The sequence below is a fragment of the Trachypithecus francoisi genome, unplaced genomic scaffold (genome assembly GCF_009764315.1).
Source record: "Trachypithecus francoisi isolate TF-2019V2 unplaced genomic scaffold, Tfra_2.0 Lachesis_group6, whole genome shotgun sequence".
Classification (NCBI taxonomy): domain Eukaryota; kingdom Metazoa; phylum Chordata; class Mammalia; order Primates; family Cercopithecidae; genus Trachypithecus; species Trachypithecus francoisi.
Window position 1 is genome coordinate 7,464,615 of NW_022681471.1, and position 9,363 is coordinate 7,473,977.

General features: G+C 41.6%; 1 pseudogene; it reads left to right on the forward strand.

Moving 5' to 3' along the window:
- Nucleotides 1-6,801: 6,801 nt before the first annotated feature.
- On the forward strand, nucleotides 6,802-7,907 carry LOC117078418 (annotated as a pseudogene).
- Nucleotides 7,908-9,363: the final 1,456 nt, after the last annotated feature.

The following is a 9,363-nucleotide window of genomic DNA, read 5'->3' on the forward strand; positions in this document are numbered from 1 at the left end:
GACATGGAAAGCCAGGGATGAACATAAAAAGCATGTTGCTAAAAGAAAGAATTTACTCTGATACCTTGGTTATAAATTACTCCTGTTTCAGTTATCCAAGCTGTGGTGTCGTTTTTATGTTAAGATTCCTGGCCAGGAGCGGTGGCTCATGCCTGTAATCCCAGCATTTTAGGAGGCTGAGGCAGGTGGATCACCAGAGGTCAGGAGTTCAAGACCAGCCTGTTCAACATGGTGAAACCCTGTCTCTACTAAAAATACAAAAAAAAAAAAAAAAAAAAAATTAGCCAGCCATGGTGGCATGTGCCTGTAACTGCAGCTACTCTGGAGGCTGAGGCACAAGAATCACTTGAGCTCGGCAGGTGGAGGTTGTATTGAGCCGATATCGTGCCACTACACTCCAGCCTGTGCGACAGAGCAAGACTCTGCCTCAAAAATAAAATAAAATATAAATAAAAAGTAAAAATATTTCAGCATGACAAGGTTGGACTGATCCAATGACGTCAATTATATTTGATACAATCTCATTCTCAAGTTGATTTTTTTGTTTGTGCACCTCCCCAATAAAGACACATAGGTTGTAATGCAATCCTCAATATTTGGCATTTTCGTTATGGCAACCCAAACTGACTACCACACTCCTCTACATTCTCTGACTCTCTTTCTGCTACTCTCACTAGAAAGTGGACTTCTGGTATTTTCCACTAGGCCATCCACCTACTTTGCGTAAGTCTGCCTCCCTGGCTAAATAGTGAGAGGATATAAAGAGAAAAATAACAGAGAAGTTTTCTCCCACACTTTTTGGAACAAAGGTCTTGTCAGAGGGAAGGATGTTCCTCACTCAGTGTTTTAGATACCTGACCAGCTGTTGCTGGTGCTTTCATTGGAGGATTACCCCTTCAGGAATGGGGCTGGCTTGCCTGGAGGCCAACCTTGAAGAAGAAAGGAATTTCTCATGTTCTCTTTGTCTTTTAGGAATCTCCTATCCTATTTCTTCAAACACAAAGGTTTTTCTAGAAAAGAAATTATAACATAATTGCCTTAGAAGACTTTCTGTCTCTGTATCCTGTGCAATTCTTCCATTTTATATACCTTTAAGTCCAGGCTGGAAGACTGAGAAGGAAAAAAAGTAATGGAAACTGACCACCCTATCAAAATATTCATTTGAATTCTAGTTTCCTTCCCTAATTCTTCTGCTTCTATTTACTATTTTTACATAAAGTTTTTGCTTTAGAATAGTTTTAGATTTACAGAAAATTTACAAAGATAACTCCAAGATCCAGATGTTGGCTGGTTTGATTTCTTCTCTGGTCTCTCTGTGCCTTGCGGATAGCCACGTTCTCATGGAATACTTACATGGTTCTTCCTTGGTCTGTGTGTCTGTATCTTAATCTGCACTCCTTATGACAACACCTGTCATATTGAATATGAACCTAACCTTAGGACCTCATTTTACCTTAATTACCTCTTCAAAGTTTCTATCTTCAAATACAGTCACATTCTGGGACACTGGGTTTGAAGACTTGGATATATGAACTTTTGGAGTGAGTCACAATTCAGCCCATAACACCCTGCCAACTAAAATCAGAATTTCTGTGCCAAAAAATAAACTTGTGTTAAGTCATGTAAATTTCAAGGATTTTTTTGTTGTTGTTCCATGAGCTTCCCCATATTTTATCTTCCTACTGGACTGCTCCTCATGCTTTTCTTAGGCTTATTTCAATACTTTCCTTACAAATAAATACTGCACATATTTCTGTTGCAAAATTTAAAAAAGAGGTAGAAGTCACAATTCTCCCCTTTGGAAAGTTCCTCCAAAATTCAGTCCCCTATTCAGAAGTTTCCACAATTAACCATGTGGTGTTTACATTTACAAGCTGATTTAGAATTTTGAGAAAGATTTTTTTCATATAATTTATACATATATGAGCGTGTGTGTGTGTTTATAACTACACATGGGTAATAACATACATACAGGTCTGCCACTTCCCTTTCCACTATTATAGGTTCACTTGCGTCCACACTAAATTCTTACGTTGAAGTTTACATGTGGCATTATTTGGAGTCAGGATTATTTCAGAGGCAAGTAAGTTCAAAGTAGTTATTAAAGAAGAGCTGGGACTATTCTTACTGAAATTATTCTAAAAATATTGGAAAAGGAGGAACATCTCCCTGACTCATTCTATGAGGCCAACATCATCCTCATACCAAAACCTGGCAGAGACAAACAAACAAACAAAAAAAGAAAACTTCAGGCCAATATCCTTGAAGAACATTGGTGCAAAAATGCTCATCAAAATACTGGCAAAACCTATCAAAAAGCAGCACATCAAAAAGCTTATCTAGCAGGATCTAGTAGGCTTGATTTCTGGGATGCAAGATTGGTTCAACACATGCAAATCAAATGTGACTCATCAAATAAACAGAAATAAAGATAAAAACCACATGATTATCTCAATAGACACAGAAAAAGCTTTTGATAAAATTCAACATTCCTTCATATTAAAAACTCTCAATAAATTAGGTGTTGAGGGAACATACCTCAAAGCAAAGTCTCAGGATTCAAAATCAATGTACAGAAATCACTAGCAGTCCTATACACCAACAACAGGCAAGCTGAGAATCAAATCACGAATGAACTTTTTTCACATTTGCCACAAAAGGAATAATATAGCTAGGAATACAACTAACAAGGGAAGTGAAGTATCTCTTCAAGGAGAAAGACAAATCCCTGCTCAAATAAATCAGGGATGACACAAGCAAATGGAAAAACATTCCGTCCTCATGGATAAGAAGAATCAGTATCGTGAAAATGGCCATACGGCCCAGAGCAATTTATCGATTCCCTGATATTCCCACTAATCTACTGACATTCTTCACACAACTAGAAAAAAAAAAAAAAAAAACTATTTTGAAATCCATATGTAACCAAAAAGAGCCCAAATAGCCAAGGCCATCCTAAGGAAACAGAACAAAGCTAAAGGCATCACGCTACCTGACTTCAAACTATACTACAATCTAAAGTAACCAAACAGTATAATGCTGGTACAAGAACTGACACATAGACCAATGGAATAGAATAGAGAACCCAGAAATAAAACTGCACACCTAAAACCATCTGAACTTTGAGAAACGTGACAAAAACAAGCAATTGGTAAAGGACTCCCTGTTGAATAAAGGCTTGCCTTATGCAGAAAATTGAAACTACAACCCTTCCTTACACCATATACAAAAATAACTCAAGGTGGATTAAATACTTCAATGCAAACCCCAAACACCACAAAAGCTTTAGAAAACACCTAGGCAATACCATTCAGGACATAGGCATGGGAGAAAATTCCATGACAAAGATGCTAAACATAGTTGCATCAAAGGAAGCATTGACAAACAGGATGTATTTAAAGTAAAGAACTTCTGCAGAACAAGAGAAACTATCAACAGAGTAAACAGACAGCCTAGAGAATGGGAGAAAACTTTTGCAATCTGTGCATGTGACAAAGGTCTAATATCCAGCATCTCTAAGGAATTTAAACAAATTTACAAGAAAAAAAAACCCATTAAAATGTGGGCAAAGGACATGCACAGATACTTTCCAAAAGAAGACATACATGCTGCCAAGAAGCATATGAAAAAAGCTCAACATCACTGATCACTAGAGAAATGACAATCAAAACTCTGGTGAGATACCACCTCCACCAGACAGAATGGCTATTATTAAAATGTCAAAAAATAAGAGATCATGGTGAGGTTGTGGAGAAAAAGGAATGCTTTTCCTCTGTTGGTGGCAGTATCAATTATTTCAACTATTGGAGAAAACGGCTTGTCAAATTCTCAAAGACGTAGAGACCAAAATAGCATTCACCGAGCCAGCAAACCAATTACTGGGCATATATTTAAAGGAATATAAATGGTTCTATTATTAAGACATATGCAAGTGTATGTTCAATGAGGCACTACTCACAATAGCAAAAACATGGAATCAACCTAAATGCCCATCAATGATAGACTGGATAAAGAAAAGGTGGTATATATACACCATGGAATACAATGCAGCCAGGAAAAGGAATGAGATCAGGAGTTTTGCAGGAAAATAGCTGAAGCTGGAGGCCATTATCCTTGGCAAAGTAACAGAGGGACAGAAAACCAAATGTCAAATGTTCTCACTTATAAGTGGGATCTAAATGTTGAGAACACACGGACACATAGAGGGGAACAATGCACACTAAGGCCTACCAGAGGACAGAGGGTGGGAAGAGGGAGAGGGTCAGGAAAAATAACTAATGGATATTGGCTTAATACCTAGGTGATGAAATAATACATATAACCAACCTTCACGACAGACATTTACATACGTAAAAAGGCTGCACATCCTGCACATGCACCATGAATTTAAACTAATAGTTAAAAAAATGTGGTTATTAATGCCAGCCCTAATCCAATATGATGGGAGTCATTATAAAAAGGGGAAATTTGGACACCGTGCTATGAGTAGAGGGATGACCATGTGAACATACACGGAGTGAAGACAGCCATCTACAAGGCAGGGAGAGAGCCTGGAAAACATCCTGCCCTCACAGCCCTCAGCACCAAACCACCTTGTGTACACTTTGCTCTTGGACCACCAGACTCCAAAACTGTGAGAAAGTCACAAAACTCTGGAAATCCAATCGTGAGAAAAAAGAAAACCAAATATAAAATGGGCAAGATAATCTGAAAAGATATGCCAGCAAAGAATATATACGAACGGAAAATAAGCACATAAAACTGTCGTATGTCCTATGTCATTACAGATATGCAAATTAAAACAACTAGGAGATAGCACTCGACCCCCAGGAGAATGGCTGACATCCAAAACATGCAACATCAAATGTCAACATGCATGTTGAGCAACAGGAATTTTCAGGCACTGTGAGATAGACCTGGAGGAATCATGAATGCATATTGCTAAGTGAAAGAAGAATAGCTAAAAAGGCGACATAATGTAAGATTCCAGTCATACAACACTCTGGAACGGTCAACAATGAGTAGACTAAAAATACTAGTAGTTCCCACGGGCTGATGGGTAGGGGGTGGGACATGGGGGATTGATAAATAGGTAGAGTACACAGGAGATTTAGGATGGTGACATAATTCTGTATGATAATGGAATCATGAATACTTGCCATTACACACGTATCAAAAGGTATAGCATCCCCAGTGTTGAGTGAGTCCTGATGTAATCTGTGGACTTGACTTAATAATGAAGCATCAGTAGAGGTCAAATCAACTGTAGCAAGCATGCCATAATAATACAAAATGCAAATAATAGGAGACACTGTGTGTGTGTGTGTGTGTGTGTGTGTGTGTGTGGGTGGGTGTGTGTGTGTGCATGCATGGGGCAGGGCAGGAGGATGGTGTAGATATTTAGGAATTCTCTGTACTTTTGATGAGGTTTTCTCTTTGTATTTTTGGATTAACAATGCTCTAAAAATGAAATCTATTAGTTGTTTAAAAGATGCAAATGATTTGAATAGACATTTTACCAAAGAGGATATACACACTGCAAAGAAGCATATAACGTCATTTGTCATTAGGGAGATGCAAACAGAAAACAAAAAAAATGGAATGCACACTTGTTTGAATGACTACTATCTGAAATTCTAAAATGCCAAATGTAAGCGAGGATATGGAACAACGAGTATTCTCATTCCTTGCAGGTTGTAATGAAAAGTGATACAGCCACACTTTTAAACTTGTATTTGATGGACTTACTCATATGAAAAATTGTGAAAGTTAAAACAATGTGAACTGAAAAGAGAGCATAGTTGCTAGGAGCTGTGGAGAAGTGTAGTGACTGACCTCAAATCGGATGCACACGGGACTTTTAGGGTGATGGAAGTGGTCAGTAAGATACTTGGGAGGTAGACGTAGGACTCAGTGCATTTGCCAAAACACATATAACTTCACCTCATAGTTAAATCTGAAGTGTGTATATTAAAAAATAATCACGAATTGGATTTTTTAAAAGGATCCCAGGCTGCTGAACAGATGATGGTTTTTTTCTGGAACAAGAATAGGCCAAGAAGCAACAATAAGAAAGCCTTTGACATAGGCTAAGTGAGAGCTGATATTAACTTCACACACAGCAGTAAAGGGGAAGGATTCGGAATGGATTTTAGAGGATTACAGAAGAATGGTTGCTGTCTGGACAGAAGAGGGAAGGGGGATAGGCCCTTGGAGGCCCAGTCCCACTGTGGAGGGATGTGATTCTCCCTCTGGTCCTCCTGGCAAGTCTCATGGATGGGTGGGGCTTATTCGCAGGTGAAAGACTCAGATGGCTAGAGGCAGGCAGCCCAGGCAGTTTCAGGAGTCCAGGCACAGCACCTAGGAAGGTTGGAATGGAATACCCATGAATAGTAGTGCCCCTCTCGTGTCCCTGTGCCTGCGGCCAGCTCTGGAGGACATCAAGCTGGCCAGACCTACAACTTTCTGACTTCCATTTTAGGAGTCAGTCAGAGAAAAAGATTTCTCTGAGGAGGGCAGCTTCAGTTAAGCAGAGGGAGGAACCCCAGGGCTGGCCACTTAATGAGAAGAGATCTCTTTGAAAGGACGGAGACCTCCCACCATTAAGCACCCGGCACTCCCCACCTACTATCAGTTTCTGAGTCTGGGGCTCTGCCTGCCATCTGTGCCCCGAGATGCTCTCTCACATCCTCCTACAGGTTCCCAGGGAACAAACCCCTTATAAAGACAGGCGACCTGTCAGGCCCTAGAGCACCACGTTAAGAGAAGAAGAGCTGTAAGTTGGCCTCTGTCAGAGCCATCATGGGTGAGTTTCTCAGCTGAGGCCACTCACGCTGTCCCTCCCTCCCTCAGGCCTCTGGGATCCCATCCTCCCCATCCCGGCTGTAAGGATGCTACTTCTGAAAAACAGCCATCACATCTCTCTTCCCAAGCCTTCCCCACCTCAACTTTGAGCAAGACTTCCAGAACCCAGTTCTGATACAGGTCTTGGTAGATGCACAGGATTCCACAGATGAGGAGGAGGAAGCCTCCTCCATTTCCTCTTCCTCTTGCCACTTTTTATTTCCCTCCTGCTCTTCCTGCTCTTCCTCCTCCATATCCTCTATTCTGGTTCTGGATGCTCCAGAGGATGAGGACATGCCTGCTGCTGGGTTTCCAATTCTGCTCCAGAGTGCTCCCAGGATTCCTCTTCATGATGCTCCCCAGAGACCTCTGAGCTCCTGCTCTTTCTCCCCTTTGTGAGGCCCATTGGATGAGGAGTCCAGCAGGCAAACAGTGGAGGATACACCTACATGGCATGCCTCGTCAGACAGCGAATCCTTGCTCACATGTGCACTGGATGAAAAGGTGGCTGAGTTGGTGCAGTTGCTTCTCCTCAAACATCAACCAAAGGAGCCTGTCACAAAGGCTGAGATGCTGACGACTGTCATCAAGAAGTATAAGGACTGCTTTCCCATGATCTTCGGGAAAGCTCATGAGTTCATAGAACTAATGATTGGCATTGCCCTGACTGAGATGGACCCCAACAACCACTCCTATGTCTTTGAAAACACAGTAGAACTCAGCGACCAGAGGAGGCTGAGTGACGGCCAGGGAATGTCCAAGAACCACCTCCTAATTTGTATTCTGAGTATGGTCTACATCAAGGGCAGCTGTGAAACTGAGGAGGTCATTTGGGAAGTGCTGAATTCGATAGGGGTGCATGCTTGGAGGGAGGCCTTCATTTATGGGAAGCCCAGGGAGCTCCTCACTATAGATTGGGTGCAGAGAAAGTACCTGGAGCACCGGGAGGTGCCTAAGAACTCTCCTCCACATTATGAATTATTGTGAAGTCTAAGAGCCCATTCAGAAATCAGAAAGAGGAAAATCCTAGAGTTTTTAGGCAAGCTCGACAGTACCATTGCTAATTCCTTTCCATCCTGGTACGTGGATGCTTTGAAAGATGTGGAAGACAGAGCCCAGGCTGTACTTGACACCACAGATGATGCTACTTCCACGGCCAGTGCAAGTCCCAGTGTCATGTCCACCAACTTCTATCCTGAGTCAAGTCTGAGGCTGAGTCCCCCTCTGTGTTGGAAGAGGTCGGGGAGGGCGAGAGTGGAGCTGGAGGGACCACAGTGTTCTTTGTGTTCCTGTTTCATATGAGTGACTTAGAATTTAACGTTTTGTTGGGGGGGGGCAGTATTTTTCAAATGCTTCCCCTTTTGGTTGGCTGAATTCACTTCAGAATCTTAGTTCATGAAAATCGTCACATATGTATTGCTGTATGTCTGCTTTAAGAGTAAGGATTTGATAGTTTGTAAGGAAAAACCTTCCGTCTTATGATCTGCACAGTAGAATGTGGTGTTGGGATTGGATTGGAATTTTCTTTGAAATGTGAAAGAATTCGGTGTTTAAATCGTGGAACAAAATAAAGGATTGTTAATTTTTGACATTCCTCATCCTCCTTATTCTGTTGTTCTTGACAACTACAGCTATATATCTGGGTTTGTTTGGCTTATTCAAAAAAGTAGCAGAGTTTAAACCTTAAGAAATAAAAGCACCGCCGACTCCGTTACTTGCTGAACATTATTTCAGCATTCGCTTTCGGAAAGCGCTGTTCTTTGTGGGGATACTATCAAAACAAGGTTTCTTTCCACCCATAACATGGTAAACTCTAGGTTCAGAAGCCATATCAGGAAGGGGAAGATTTTCTCTATGATCTAAAGAATGAGTTTCAACAGTGGGGACGTGAGACTTTAGACGGGGCCTGCAAGTGAAAAGGCTCTGAGCTCAGGCAGTTTTGGGCTTCAAGAAACTGCAGGTGCTTCTGTGGGAGCTGATTGTTATGAAGCCGGGTGGTGGCAGGGCCCAGACTCTCAGAAGGCAAAAGAAAAGCCGGGAATGGAAAACTACTTGAGCAGTTGGCTCTGGGTGGAGGATGAAGCAGAGAGGAGTCTCCACATGGGGAAGTCGTGGAAGGTGTCCTGCGGCTCTGTCACTGGGGAGCGTGAACACAGTGCAAGGACTAGGTGATTGATCCCCATCATCTGCAAGGGTTTCCTGAGAAATGTGGTGAGAATCCCTTGATGTGGTGCTCGGAAGCCTCCAGGCTGGCACTCATTTGCCAGGCCTGGAAGAGCCAGAACCCAGTCCATTAACAGGACTTTTAGTTGGGTTCTTTTGAATGTAATGTGGACAAGTCTAAGCAAGATCTACATTTTTAGTGAAGCATAAATAAAACTAGTGGTTGGGTGGACCAGCAATGAGGAAGGTGAAAAGGAGTTTGTTCTTGACTCAAAATACGATCTTTCAGTTGCATTCCAGCTGCAGACGTCTGGCCTTGCCCAAGTTATACGATATATCCTTTCAGAAACACAATGT